A 16,710-nucleotide genomic window follows, 5' to 3' on the forward strand; every position below is an offset into this window, starting at 1 on the left:
AAGTGCTACATACATGCTAATTGTTAGTGTTATTGTTGCTGAGATATTGAAGTGGGGAGGGGTCACTTTACACTAAGGAAGAAGGTATGCTGGAAAGTAACATTTGGACCTTGAACAATGAGCAAAATATTATTAAAAAAACTTGACAGAAATGACCAACCAGGCAAAAGGATAGGCATGAACAAAGGTATCGTGTATTTAGGAATTGCAGAATTGTTAAGATTACCTAAATATGAAATTTTTATGGAAAAGTAGTAATAATAAATTTGAAAAGGTACCCCAGATTCTAATGTGGAGAGCCTTGAAAGTCTTCTGAAGGAATTTGGACTTTAATTAGTAGCCAGTGGGAAAACACCAACGATTTGGCAAGGAAGATGGAGAAATAGGAGATGGGGATAATATTTATAAAGTTATTGCAATAGTAAGAATTGACAAGGCTATTCATTCTAGGAAGTTCATTCTAGAAATCATAGAATCATGCATTTAAAGGTGATATTAGCAATCAAAAAATTCACCTGGGTCTTTGGCAAAAAAAATTTTTTTTTAAAAATAAAACTAAAAGCATTATTTGCTTCACTTTGCTGGTATCAAAAATTGATTGCCATCAGAGCAACATTCAAATTTGATCCTCCACTATAGTCTTCAGCCTTTGCTTCATGGGCATGGAGGTGGCTCTGGTATCCCAAAGGTTGTAGCAGAGATTGTAGCAGAGGAGTTTTAGCATATCCTACAAAGCAGGAAAGGCTTCATCTGCAGGCTTAGGGAAGGTCATCATGTCTCTTGTCCAAAAACCAAAGTCCAAAGGTCTAAGAAATCCATCATCTAGTTGGCTAGGTGGTGATGGATTTTTTTTAGCCACATTCACCTTCAAAGGTAGCCTACTAGATAATAAAGGGGTTGCAGTCTGCATTGTTAGAGGAAAATTCACATGGAAAAATTATCAATTCCTAGAGTTTTGAATGAAAAATAAGCAGTACTATTACCTATTGTTTGGTAATAATGAATAAGTATTCTAAACAAGTATATTTCTGGAGATTTAAAATAGACCAATAGTAGTCAGTATTACTATATACCTTGTTTTTGGTATAGCCTTTTATAATGTTAAAGCACTTTCACAAATATTGTCTCATTTTATCTTAAATTGTATGTTTCCATCTTCCAATCATTTACCATGATAAGGTCAAAATGGATATTGGACCTTGATATAAGAAGAGATTAAAAAAGGAAATTTTGCTGAACATGTAACCTATTACATATCAGACTTATAGAAAGAAGAATTTATGAATAAACAAAATATAAAGAGCACAGTGAAGTACAAAATGATCATTTCAATTACATTAAATTAAACTTGTTTTTTTTTATAAAAATTAAACCAATGTAGGCAAGATTAGAAGCTAAACAGGAAACTGAGAAAAATATTTTGTAGACAGTTCCTTAAATAAAGGTCTCATAAGTCAACTATAAAAAAAACTTTATATATATATATATATATATATATATATATATATATATATATATATATATATATACACATAAATGTGAGTCACTCCCTATTTGATAAAACATCAAAGGATATGGAAAGTTTTTCAATTAAAAAATAAAAACTACATCTAGTCATATTTTTTAAAAATGTTCTGGTGCAGTAGATAGAACCCTGCCCATGGATTCAAGAGGACCTGAATTCAAATATGACTTCAGACACTTAATAATTAGTTAACTGTGTGACCTTGGACAGGTCACTTAACCCTTTTACCTTGCCAAAAAAAATTCTAAATATTTATTGATTAGAAAAATTCAAATTAAAACAATTATATGCACAACTTTATAATGATAAAAGGGAGAATTAAAACAATTAATTAAATTAAAACAATTTTTAGATACCATCATTTACCTCTCATTATCATAATAATGATAAAAGAGAAAACAACTAATGTTGGAGGGGAATGTGGAAAACTGAAACACTAATTCATTGTCAGTAATGAATCACAAAAATGATGATTCAACCATTTTGGAGAGAAAAAAGTTATAAAACTATGTGTGTGTGTGTGTGTGTGTGTGTGTGTGTGTGTACCCTTTGACGCAGCAATACCACTCATAAGTATGTTTCCCAAGGGGCTATGGAAAAAAGAAAAGAACTTACATATTTTAAAATATTTATGGTTGCTCTCTTTGTGGCAACAAAGAATTTGAAATTGAGGGCTGCTCATGGGATTGACTGAGAAAGTTGTCTATGATTGTGATGGAATACTACTAATGTGCTACAAAAAAATGATGAGCTGGTAGATTTTTCGAAAAACATAGAAAGACTTGCATGAAACAATGAAGAGTTAAATGATCAGAACCAGAAGACCATTGTACAACAGTATTGTTCTATAAACTACTTTCAACAACTAATTCGTTTTGAATATTATAAATATTCAAATCAGCTACAAAGATCTATGAAGAATTGCAATATCCACATCCAGAGAAATGATGAATAGATGTACATATAGACTGGTTTTACACATATACATACACACATATATACATATTAGTATTTAATGGTAGCCTTCTCTAGTGCAGAGTGGGGAAGAAAAGGGAAAAAAGAAAAAACATAACAGAAAAGAACACATGGAAATTGAGAAGGAATCCCAGAAAAGCAGAGTAGCTTTGAAAACAACATCTAGTATTTCATACATATTTTTTCAAAAACATAAGCAATGTGAAACGAAAATTTATTTAAAATGAATTTTCTTTTTATGTTGTGCTGTGCACATGGAAAATTTTCATCTTTGTATTTAAGTTCAAAATGGATAGTTTTTTTTAAATTGTATGATTCCTCATGGCAGAGCAGATATTTAAAAATTGAATGATTTATGATTTGGATACTATCACAATGAATATCAAAAAAAGCTACCTCCTCTATGCTATTTTATTCCATGCAATTTTTTGCCCATTTTCCCCTTAACTTTTACACAAAAGAATAACCTATGTACTAGAGACCTTTTGTCTTTTTATTTCAGTCTCTCTGGGATACATACACAATATAGGCTATCCATCTAGTGTCTCATGTTTTCGATACATGACCAGTCCCTCTCGAGTTACCATAACAATATATATACATATATATATGTATATATATATATATATACAGCATGCAAATAATATAAAGCATGAAAATAATATTTAGTAAACATTCTCTGACTTCACACAACCAAAATGGAATATATCCCTCAGGGTTCTAGGGATACTTCTGAGGGGTTGGAATATCAAAAGCCATTAGCTTGAGTCCCCATTCTAGGTGTGTGCTCCCTTCACCGTTAGCAGCAATTAACTAAAACACCAGTTCCACTTAACCAATTAATATCAATTAACTTTTTCAGAGGGATAATTCATGTAAAATAAAGTCTGAATATTTCTCAGAAAACCTTAGGAACACATTATTCCCTATACCATAAGTCTCTAAAAAGAATAGACTCAGACTTAAAGCAATTTCTATTTATTTCTTGTTTCACCAAATTCACATTCAAATGAGATGTCATTGCCAGATGAGATCCCATCTTAGCTACTACTCACTTGGGTTCCAAAGGTTTTTCCTTATTCTACACTAAATCGGTACTAGACTTGGAAATCCAGAATAGACTTGACTAACAGATTCCTGGAATCTCAAACACCCAGAAGGTTCTTTACTCCTGACTTTTCAAGATTTAAAAAACAATAACCTCCAATCCCTTAACCTAAAGTATCAATTCAAGCAAATAACTTACACCTATTTTCATTCATGGACCTTGATGGGGAAAAGATATAGGGTGTCTCCTCCCACAACATTTTCTCTTACAAGACATCAGCTAAAAAAGAATTCAGCCTAAACAGGTAGTTTTCAATAGAAGAGATCAAAGTTATCATAAATCACATTAACAACATTCTAAATCACTAGTGATTGAAGAAATGGCAAATTAAAACTACTTCTGGGGTACTACCTTACACCTATTAGATTGGATAACATAACAGAAAAGAAAAATGAAATACTAGAGACGATGTAGAAAAATCGGTTGGTTACTAAACCTTTGGTGGAGTTGTGAATTAGTTCAGTCATCCTGAAAAACAATTTGAATCTAAGCTCAAAGGACTATAAAATTGTGCATAACTTTTGACCCAGCAATATTACTCCCATATCTGTACACTCAAAGGAAAAAGAAAAGAATGAATATGCACTAAAATATTTATAGCAATTTTCTTTGTTAGTAAAAACTGGAAACAGGATGCCCATCAATTGAGAAATAGCTGAAAAAGGTATGATATATAATTGTTGACAGAATATTATTGTGCTGTAAGAAATGATGAAAGGGATGGGTTTCAGAAAAACCTGGGAAGAGTCAGATGAACTAATGCAAAGTAGAGTGAGCAGAACTAGAGTAATGTTGTACATAGTAATAGCAATATTGCAATAAAAATCAATTGTGAAAAACAATTCCTTTGATCAACTCCATGATCCTTGATATCTCTAAAGGACTCATGATGAAATGGTACGTACCTCCAAAGGTAGAAATGATGAATTCTGAATGTAAATTGATGTATTTTTTCTTTTACTTAATTTATCTCACTTTTTTCTACATGTTTAATATGGTAATATGTTTTGCAGGATTTCATATGTACTATATAGGTATTATATTTCTTGAGGAGGTAAAGAAAATTTTAAGGAAAGAGGTCAAAACCAAGGTTGAATGATAACTTTTGAAGATTCCTCTAGTTTCACTTCCATAATTGCAGCTAATCAAAGAGGCTGATAGTTAATAGATGATTAGCAGACTATTGCCAATTATAGAATGTCTACATATGTTTTGGCAGACAACCCATTTCATCTATATAAATTGTACCAATGACACCTTACTCATGGAATAAGCATATTGGCTAGTTTCTTATTACATGAGATTTTCTCTTATATACAGAATTGATGAACCAAACCTATCTACTATATTCAGCATATCTTTATTCTCTTATATATGGAATTTATATATTCATAATAATGCAAGATAGGGACAAAGGGCCCTAGTAGTTGAGCTGAAGGGATTAAGAAGGGTTTTGTGAAGAAGGTGGTTCTTGAGTCAAATTCTGAAGGAAGTAAAAAATTCTATGATATAAGGGTGAGGAGGGAATTCATTCAAGTAATGGTGGATGGTTGATGCAAATGTACAAAGATAAAAGAAAGAGTAGCCTATATGAGAATATGTTTGGATTGTAGAGTTTGGGAAAGGGAACAATGTACAAAGATTTTGTAAAAACAGATTGGGGCCAGTTGGTGAAGCTCTTTAAAAAAAATCTTTACTTATATTCTTGCTAATGATTTTCATGCTCCTTCAAATACATACCAGCTTTCTTGTAACCCATCAGGCATCTTTTTTTTAGGTTTTTGCAAGGCAAACGGGGTTAAGTGGCTTGCCCAAGGCCACACAGCTAGGTAATTATTAAGTGTCTGAGATCAGATTTGAACCCAGGTACTCATGACTCCAGGGCCTGTGCTTTATCCACTATGCCACCTAGCTGCCCCTCCCATCAAGCATCTTTTCATTTCTTTTTGGATTATAAGTCATTTTAATTCTTCTGACATTGTGATTTCCCATGACTTTCAGTGATATAGTGTCACCAAGAGTATATCAGTGCTAAATGAATAAGTTCTTGCATTGCCAGGAAACTTGTGATCCTAAAAAACACTCTAAAATTTCCAAATGTAGTCTGTCATAATTTAATTTCTATTCTGAGCCCATTCTCTCTCTCTCTCTCTCTCTCTCTCTCTCAGGGGGGTGCGGTTCGCAAGGCAGTGAGGTTGTGACTTGCCCAAGGTCATATAGCTAGATAATTATTAAATGTCTGAGGTCAAATTTGAACTCAGGTCCTCCTGACACAAGACTGGTGCTCTATCCACTGTGCCACCTAGCTGCTCCTGAGCCCATTCTTGTGTAATAGGTGAGGACACTAAAACTCAAGGAGGTAAATGGTGTGCCCCAGGTTCATATGACCAATAAGTGACAAATCTGAAATTAGAACTTAGGTCTTCCAGTCCAGTACTTTTTCAAAACAGTGGGTTGAAATGACATTCAAGATAGTTTACTACAACAAGATCTGACTTCCATAGCTCTAAACTCTAAACTTCAAACTCTGTTTAAGGCAACTTGTTTAAGTGGTGAGGGAATAAGGGCAAAAAAACGAAAGTACACGACAGTGTTAACAAATGAGGCTGCTTCTGAAGGAAGTTACAAAACAAAGGAATTGGCCTTTGACAAGTGTATTTTCTTTTCTTCCTTCTTTCTTTTTCCAGATCCCCACCTTTTCTTGTAACCCTAGACCTTATTTAGGGTCAAAGAGAAACATTTGAATTAAACTATGAAAGATCTTAGAGATCACACTTAATTTCTGTTGCCCAGAGCCTCCAGAGTTTTAGAATATTCCCTCCCTTCGACCTGCATTAAAACTTTCCTATATTCTAATACCCTGGAAGCCTGACCTTCCAAGGGCTATTCTTATAAATTAATGTAAGCTAAAGTGTTAGTGTCTAATAATGGCTTTCTGAAGACTCTCAACATTTGAATTTTAGCAGCCAAAGGCTTCAGTGATCTAAGGTCCTGTAGCAAGATGAATCTTAGAGATTTAAAGGTAGAAATTCCCATTAAGTCACATGACAAGGCAACCATCTTTGGGAAAAGTCAATTATGATCCCAACTTTCTCTCTCTCTCTCTCAGAGAGAGATATACATATATAGATATATAGATATATACAAGTCTATATGTGTATTGTGTCAAGCTCTTAATAGTAAGTATTCCTATAATATATGGGGCTCTAAAGTCTTAGTAAGAAATTCAAATATAACACATATCTAAGCTCAAGAAGGTGTGGAAAGATATGGGAAGAGGGATACATTCAGCATATTCAGATACATGGGAGAGGAGAATGAAAAAAAGTAGAATTAAAATAGATTACTATGAGTATTGCATATACTGTTCAGCTTCACAGATGTTTTGAATGGTTTGGCAAAACTGTTTTCTCCCTTTTTTTATATTTTTCATTATGAAGCATGGCTTGTTAAATAGAGAATGCGTGAGAAAGATGTTAGAAACGAAAGTGATGTACAACCAAAATATATCAACATAATGTATCAACAATGATCCACTGGTGTTGAATTCCATGTAAAGATATCATCAAAAGCTCCAAAGAAGTTCAAAGTCCTAAAATTATGTCCTATAAAAGGTGACTTGAGAAAATATAACTAAATGATCTGCTCTCTAAAAATCTATACGATAGGTCAAAGATTGGCCTGGCTTATCTGTTCAACCAAAACAAATATTACTAAACATCTGCTATGTGCATGACCCTCCCATGTGTTCATGCCTCCACCTCCTCCCAATAGTTGAGTGATATGAGTGGAAAATCAAAATAGAATAAAGACACAAAAATATCATCATGATGATACTTGCTTAGGTGTAATACATAGGACTGAGAAAGCATCAATAGTGCTTTCTGATTCTAAAGCTGTTACAAGGGTACTCTGAAAATTCTGCTTTTCTAAATTACTTTGACTCTTCCCTCTTGCTTATTTTTCCATCTATCTGATTGCAAAGTTTTGTTGATTCTTCCTGCAAAAATAATCTATCTGACTGTCCATCAGTCTCTGTCTGTCTGTCTCTCCTCTCTCCATTCTCCTCTTGCCTCTCTCCTCTCTCCTCCCCCCACCACTCATGTTTACAACCCTGTAAGGTAGGTAGTTTTATTACCATCATTTTATAGATGAGGAAATTAAGGCAAACAATAGTTAAATGATTTGCCCATTGTCACACAGCTAGAAAGTAGCTGAGGACAAGGACTGTCTCATCTCTTTGTATTCTTAATATGTAGCTTTTAAGCATGGAAAAATATTTAACTGAATCAGCTTGAATACTCTGTCTTCAAATCCAAACCAATAAATTAGATTTAAATGTAGACAACGTTTGCCTGGGTATAAGCATATGAAGGACTTTAGAACCCAGCTTGATCACAGCTCAAAACAAAATGGAGAAATGGAAAGAAAAAAGCTGATTTTAGACAGGGTAAAGTAAAAAATGCAGCACTAGGCAGGGACATGAGAATTAGGGGGTTAGCTCTTTCCATTGAGCCTGAGAAGAAATTAACAGAGGGCCAAGGAATGTTGAGATAGCTGAAAGTAAGTTTTGCATCAGGATCTCCAGCCTCTACCTAATCATGTCCTCAAAAGATCACCTTAAAAACTAGTCAGATGTCTGGTTCAAATGGATCTAATTGAACCTCCTGATATAGACTAGAAAACTAATTCTGGATCTAAGAAGGAACCTCTCTGTTGCCAAGGTCCAAGACTTTATGGTCAGCATCTATCCCCTTAAACCTAGGTAGATACTACGAGAAAGAAGAGATTGGTTTAACAAGAGAATTCACCTATTTACAAACCAAGGAATACTTAGAGAAGGCAAGAAGGGAAAGAATTTGAGTTAGAAGATCTAAAAATATTTTTAAAAGAATAGTTATTGTCCAGAAGTCAAGATGGCAGAATAAACATATTCACCTCTAACTCCCCCATATTCACTTCTAAACAATCATAAAATAGTACCCAAAACAAATCCTGGAATAGCAGAACCAGAAATAAAATAGAGTGAAACAATCTTTCAATCCAAGAAACTTGGAAGGTCAGTAAGAAAAGTCTGCTTCACTTGGTTAGAAAGTGAGTGTAGTCCAGGATAGGAAGTTCCAAGTAAACAGTCCCCACCTTAGCAAATTGGTGGGAAATCCTGAGCCCTAGTGCAGTGAAGCAGGCAGATGCCAAACAATCCCCTCTAGTCCCATGTCATGAGTCTCAGCATAGCCAAGGAACAGGTCATTTCCAACTTATATAACCAGCACAGGCTTCAGCATAATCCTGGGCAACCAGGCAATACCACTGATCAGATGACCATCACATGCTTCAGTATAGTCCTAGGGAAATGCATCAGCCTCAACACAAGCCAGACAACTGTACTAGGGCCCTGGCCCAGCACCAAGTAAATACCTGAACGCTAGGACCTTCAGCAGCACCAGTGACTTCCCCCCAGCCCATACCCTCAGTGCAGCACCAGGCTCCAAGGACCTCAGGGCATCATCTACAACCTGCAGGTCCTGGCACAAGAAATCTGAGATGATGCTCCTTCTACCCTAAGAGCAGAACTCAAATTTCAAAGAAAGGAAAAAGATTAACAAACAATAAGAAAGAAGAATTTAACAATAGAAAGTTATTAAAATGACAATGAAGATCAAGACACAAATTCAGAAGAGGAGAACAGTATTAAAATATCTACAGGTAAAACCCCAAAGAAAAATGAGAAGTTGGGGTGGCTAGGTGGCTCAGTGGATAGAGCACCAGCCCTGGAGTCAGGAGTACCTGAGTTCAAATCTGGTCTCATACACTTAATAATTACCTAGCCGTGTGACCTTGGGAAAGCCACTTAACCCCATTGCCTTGCAAAAAACTAAAAAAAAATGGGAAGTGATCTTAAGCCCAGAAAGAAGTTGACTGGTTGGTTGCTTGGTTGGTTGATTCTTATCCTTCATTATCAAAGAAGACCAAAATTGCATCTCGATTTTTGAGAAAAAAAGTGGGAAAAGAAATGAGAGTGATGTAAGAGAATTATGAAAAAAACCAATAGCTTGAAAAAAGAAAACAACTGCTTAATGTTATTTAATGGAACTTAAATGGAAAATGGAAAAGGAAGTACAAAAGCAAACTAGGGAAAACAACTCCTTAAAAGTTAGAACTGGGCAAATAAAAGCTAATAATTTTTGAGACATCAAGAATCAATCAAAATAATTCAAAATAATGAAAAAATAGAAGAAAATATAAACTACTTCATTGGAAAAACAAGTGATCTGAAAAATAGATCCAGGAAAGATACTGTCAGAATTGTTGGCCTAATTGAAAGCCATAATCTAAAGGAAGATCTGAACAGCATCACTTATCAAGGAAAACTGCCCTTTTATCAGGGATCCAGAGGGCAAATTAGGTATTAAAAAAAATTTACCAATCACTGCAGGAAAGAGATCCCAAAATAAAATCTTAAAGGAACCTTATAACCAAATTACAGCACTATCAAGTCAAAGGGAAAAAAATACTGCAAGAAAGAAACAATTCAAATGTCAAGAAACCACAATCAGGATTGCACAAGATTTAGCAGCTGCAACATTAAAGGATCAGAGGTCATGGAATAACCAAGAATACAACCAAGAATCACCTACTCAGCAACAGTAAGCAAAATACTTCAAGGGGGAAAATGACCATTTAATGAAATAGAAGAATTTCAAGATTTTATAAGGAGATCAAAACTGACCAAAAAAGGGCATCAAGGTGGTACAGTGGATAGAGCACCCCTGGGGTCAGGAAAACCTGAGTTCAAACCCTACCTCAGACACATAATAATTGCCTGTGTGACCTTGTGCAAGTCACTTAATTCCATTGCCTTAAATAAATAAAAAAATTGACCAAAATAAATTGATCTTCTATATCAAAATGTCTCTTTTTTTTAAAATTTTGCAAGGCAATGGAGTTAAGTAGCTTGCCCAAGGCCACACAGCTAGGTAATTATTAAGTGTCTGGGGCTAGATTTGAACTCAGGTACTCCTGACTCCAGAACCTATGCTCTATCCACTGTACCACCTAGCCACCCCTCCTATATCAAAATCTAAGAGAAACCTAAAGGGAAAAGAAAACGTAAGGAATTCACTGGAACTAAACTGTTTTCATCCCCACATGAAAAGAGAATGCTTGCAATTCTTTTTTAAAAAATGTAGCTCTGGGGTCAGGTGGGTGGCTCAGTAGATCAAGCACTAGCCCTGGAGTCAAGAGGACTTGAGTTCGAATTTGACCTCAGATATTAATAATTACCTAGCTGTGTGACTTGTGCATCATTTAACCCCATTACCTTAAGTAAAATTTTAAAAAAACGTAGCTCTAATAGTACAACTAGGAAGAGAATACATAGACAGAGGGTATAGAGATGAAATAAATTTGAAGGACTGACATAAAAAATAATTAAGGAATGAGAAACAGTAATACCCTGGATGTAGAAGGGAGAGGTAGGATTGAGTAAATTATTTCACATAAAGAAACAAGGAAAACCTATTACGGTGGAGAAAAAAAATGGGAGGATGGGTTATAAACATTGCTTGAACCTTACTCTCATCACTGTTGGCTTTCAAAAGGAAATAATATGCATTTTCAACTGAATATAAAAAACAGCAAAATAGGGGAGGAGACTAAGTAAAGGGGGTTCAGGAGAGGGAGAGAACTGACTGAAGAGAAGGCAGACTAGGAGAGATAGTAGACAGAAGCAAAACACTATCAAGGATGGAAACGGTGAAACAATAGAGTGGACAAACAGGAAAAATAGGATGGAGGAAAATACAGGGTAATTGTAATGGTGAATGTGAATGGGATGAATTCTTCCATAAAACAGAAACAGATAATAGAGTGTAGCAAAATCCAGAATCCTACAATATGTTGTCTGCAAGAAACACACTTGAAGCAGAGAGACACACACACAGTGGCTGGATAAGGAGCTGGATCAGTATCTATTATGTTTCAGATGAATTATATTAAAAAAAATAAAAAACAAGGGTGGCAATCCTGATCTCAGACAAAACAAAAGCAAAAATAGATCCAATTAAAAGGCAAAAGGAAAGAAACTACATCTAGCTAAAAAAGTACCATAGTAAACAAAGTAATATCAATACTAAATATATATATATATATATATATATATATATATATATATATATGCACCAAGTAGAATAGCATCCAAATTCTTAAAAGAGTTGAGTTACAGTTTCATGACCAAACAAGAAAAAGAAAGTATTATGAAATATAAAATTGATAGTTTTAATTATATTAAATTAAAAAAAAACTTTTTCACAAACAAAACCAATCCAACCAAGATTAGAAGGAAAGCAGAAAGTAGGACACAATTTTTACATCAAATATCTCTCATAAAGACTTTATTTCCTAAATATTCAAAAACTGAATCAAATTTCTAAGAATAGAAGTTATTCCCCAATTGATAAATGGTCAGAGGATATGAATAGGCAATTTTCAAATGAAGAAATCAAACTATAGGCATAGAAAAAAGTGCTACTCTAAGTCACTTAGAAAAAATGCAAATTAAAACAATTGAGATACCACCTCCGAAATATCAGGTTGGCTAATGTGACAAAAAAAAGGCAAATAACAAATGTTGGAGAGGTTTTGGGAAAAATGGGACATTAACGCACCTCTGGCAAAGTTGTGAACTGGTCCACTCATTCTGGAGAGTTATATAGATAGATCAAAAGGCCATCAAACTGTGCACACCCTTTGATCCAGCAGTAACAAACTACCAGGTCTATGTCCCAAAATGATCATATATATAAAAGGAAAGGACCTACATGTGTAAACATATAGCAGTGCTTTTTGTGGTGGTAAAATATTGGAATTTGAGGGAATTCCTATCATTAGGAAATAACTGAATAACTGTAGTATAGGAATTTAATTGAATATTATTGTGCAATAAGAAATGGGGAACAGATGATTTCAGAAAAACTTGGAAAGATTTGTACAAATTGATGCAAAGTGAAATGAGCAGAATCAGGAAAACATTTAACACAGTATCAGCAAGATTATGTGTTGATCAACTGTGAATGCTTGAGCCCTTCTCAGCAACACAATGTCCAAGACAAATTACAAAGGACTCAGAAAGGGAAAGGTTATTCACATTCACATAAAGAACTGAAATCTCTGAATGCAGATCAAAGCATATTTTTTCACCTAGTTCATTCTTTTTGGGGTTTTTTTCATTGTTATGTTTCTTCTTTCATAACTGTGACTAATATGGAGATATATTTTACATTATAGCACATGTATAACATGTATCAAATTGCCTACCATTTTAGGAAGAAGGGAAGGAAGGAAGGGAGGGGAAAAATTTGAAATTCAAAATCTTGTAAAAATGAATGCTAAAAATAAAATACCATAAAATTCAAAAAATGAGACTAAAAAAATAGTCCTTTTTTCAAACAAGCACTTAGGAGAAATCTGAAATCTCCAACACCTTCTTTAACACCATAATAAATGACAGCCATGACTCATACCATAATAACCAAATACCTCCATGTAGGACATGGGAGGCTGATTTTATAATCTCTAGTAGTTAAATTGTCTTTTTTTTTGTCTACTCCGTCTTTGTGTCTCCTTTTTTTTTAGGTCTTTCTGTCTCAAAATCTTTACTGACGCTCATCAGGGTGGGGAGCCAAGGTGGGGGCTGGGTTGACTTGGATAAAGTGGCTGGCAGAGCCAAGTGAACTACAAGGCCCCACATGTGGCTAAAGAAAATGAAAATAAATATCTGGATGTCTAGAAAGGTCAGAGGGGAGGAGAGGAAGTGACAAGAGATAGGGAGAAAGGAATGGTGTATTGAGATCCTTTCAGTTGTGTATATTATACTTATTGTTTTAGATCTCTATCTATACTGTACAGTTGCTGTTGGGTCTCTGCTGTGAGCTCTGTCTAGTGGTAGGAAAAGTTCATCATTATCTGGATCTTAAATTTTTTAAGCCTGATAATGCCAATAATTTAAGCTTTTCTAAACTTTCGGAGGGAATGAAGGCACACTTAATCATCATGCAAGAAATCTGGAAAACAGCCAGACTGTAGGGCAATCAAAGGCCTTTCCACACACCCCCATCCTTTAAAGGACACAGTTAAATTACCTCTGTTACGGATAAGTGGTAGTGGGAGAAGTACATGGGATCCTGATTCTGGAAATCTTCAAAATATCTGAGCAAAAGCAGAGATTCTCTAATCTTTCCCAATAAAAATAGAAGTCCTAGCAAAGGAGAACTTACAATTCTGAAAATGCTTCTTTAGAGGGTAAATAAATGAGAGGCATTGATCAATTTCTTAAAGACTGGTTATGGGGAAAGAGAATTTTGAAAATTTAGAAGCAAAATCTTTTCACAGCATTTATGTAATAAAATGCATTTCTAGGAGTGTTGAATTCTTTGCCTGTTGATGATGCTATTCAGTTGTGTCCAACTCTCTAGGACTCCATTTGGGGTTTTCTTGGAAAAGATATGGGAGTGGTTTGCCATTTCTTTCTCCAGCTCACTTTGCAGATGAGGAAACTGAGACTTGCCCAGGGCCATTCAGCTAGCAAGTATCTGAGGTTACATTAAAACTCCAGAAAATTAATCTTCTTGACTCTACAACTGGCATTCTTTCCACCACATCACCTGGTTGCCCCTTGATTTCTTTACCTAATGAGCAGCAAAAATATTTGCTACAGTGACTAAAAAATCAAGTTATAATTAATCCTGTGACAAGCACATTGTTTCTATGTATAGTTTCTTTCTAAATTATGACCCTTATCATCACTCATTTTAGGGGTCTACACAGTGCCTCAGAGCACATTTAGTACATTTGCAAGGATCAAACAGTACAGTGTCATTTGCTAAGGGACTGCCACTGGAGAACTTGTCAGGGTTGTCATTTCAGTTACTCAAAAAAGGTTTATCCAGGAAACCAAATTATAAAATGAGCACCCTAATGTAAAGTAAAACAATCTTGGGAGGTAGCAAAAGCAGGGGAGGGGGGAATCCCAGAGCTCAATTTTTTAAAATGAATGTTAAAAATTGTTCTTATGTATAATTGAGAAAATAATATTTTTTTTAAAAATTAAGGGAAAAGGTAGTAGAACTCTGCTCATTTCAGTGAGTAAATGTAACTTCAGAGGGCTAACAAAGAATTATGCCTATATTTTGACAGAGATGGTTGGCTAAAGGTGCAGAATGAAACACCTTGCCAGACATGGCCGATATATTTTCTTTTGCTTAATTGTATTGTGCTACAAGGGAGAGTGCTACTGGGGATCTGGTATCACAAGTATGTGACTTCCATAGTTTTTAAAAGAATATTGATTGAACATTTTTTAAATGAATTGATACTCCTTGAACATTCCACATTAGTTCCACATGACCAGTGGCTACTAATTTCACTTTCCTGAAACATAGCAGTGACTTTGTCACTTAAAACCCTTTAGTGATTTCCCACTATCTGCTAAATCAAGTTCAAACTCCTTAGTCTGGCATAAGCTCCTTTAGCACTAGGATTCAATTTACTATCTCAGCCTTATCCCCATGACTCCTTTATATATACCAAACAAATCTCCTCTGCTCTCTGAAGGACACTGAGCAATATTATGCTTGCCATCCATCTGGATCTTTACAATCCACTTGATTAACAGTATCAACATAAAGGATAGGTCCTGCCTTTTCCTCAGTGCCCTGCAATGCCAATGCTTCTTTCCCTTTTGAGCTATACTGATGGTATAATCGATGTGAGTCTCTCTCTCCAGGTCGGAAAAAGGCTGAGCATCTCTGTCTCATCTTCAACTTCATTTCATAGAGATTTCAAATACTTTCCCTCTTTCTCATAGAGAATCCACCTCTATTCCTCCATCTCCACTGACACCAATTATAATTCTATATAATTCCCTAGAGAAACTAAATAAGATACACACAAAGCCTCTCTTTCTGTGTAGCCTCTGTGTGTCCCTTCTGTCTTTTCCTTGGGTGACCACGTATCCTTTTAAAAACAAATTATGTACCATAAAAGAAAGAATAAAAGAAAAAAGTTTCATGCACAGAATAGTTTGGTAATAGGTAAAAGAGAATACCCACTTTTTTCAGAAGATAGTGCATGGGAAAGAAGTTCTGGGTGCATGTCTGGAAATATTCACTATACTTATAGTCATCTGTAATTGAATTTACATGCATACACACATAACCCACTGAGTAAGGGATTAAGCCCATGGATCCTGTCTACCAAGATAGCCTAGGAATGAGAGAAGGAACCAGAGAAAATCAAACCAAATCTGGAGAGATTGAACTGTGAAAATGGTACCAGGTAAAAAGGAGGTTTCATGTTTTTCCTTTCCAGCTTCTGAGAACTAGGCATTTTGTGCCTTAAAGAGAAAAAAATTATTTTTTTCATACTTATCTTACACTTGTTGATTTGAAAGGGATCAGAGGTGAAATTAAAAGAGTCCACAAAAAAAATGGCATGGAATCCACATGAGAAAACCCATGATACTTGAACCAGGCTGTGGGCAGAGTCAAGTCCAAGTCACCTTGAGAGAGAGATAGACAACAACAGAAGAACCTCAAATTCTTGAGCCATCTCCATTAACTGGTGGCAAGTCCTGAGCTTGCTAGTTTGAAGCTTACTTACAGAAAGTGAGGTTGAGGATGGCTGTATAGGCTAGAAGGACATAGGTGGTACTGATGCAAAAGTTGTGATTTTTTTTATTACTTACCTATAATATTTTGATTAAAGAACTCTATATAGATTTTTTAAAACTATACTTAATATTTCATTAAAATTCCTAATGAGAAACTCCCTCCCAAAGGCATCCAAAGAGTATGGAGTAAAGCCCAGGTCTTCCTAACTCCAATATGTCATACTGCTTCTTTACAATTATACCTTTGTAAATTACTTTTGATGTGCAGCATAAACAGGTAGAGAGGAAGATTAAGTAGGATAGAAGTCAAGTTCTGATGTGAATGGGCAAGTGGACCAGAGACCTCTAGAGAAATCTGATGAATATTGACATCTAAAAATATTCCTTCTAGATCTAAGCCAATACTCATAAGTACTATTGAAAACTGTAAACCAC

This window comes from Macrotis lagotis, chromosome 5 (genome assembly GCF_037893015.1).
Source record: "Macrotis lagotis isolate mMagLag1 chromosome 5, bilby.v1.9.chrom.fasta, whole genome shotgun sequence".
Taxonomy (NCBI): Eukaryota; Metazoa; Chordata; class Mammalia; order Peramelemorphia; family Peramelidae; genus Macrotis; species Macrotis lagotis.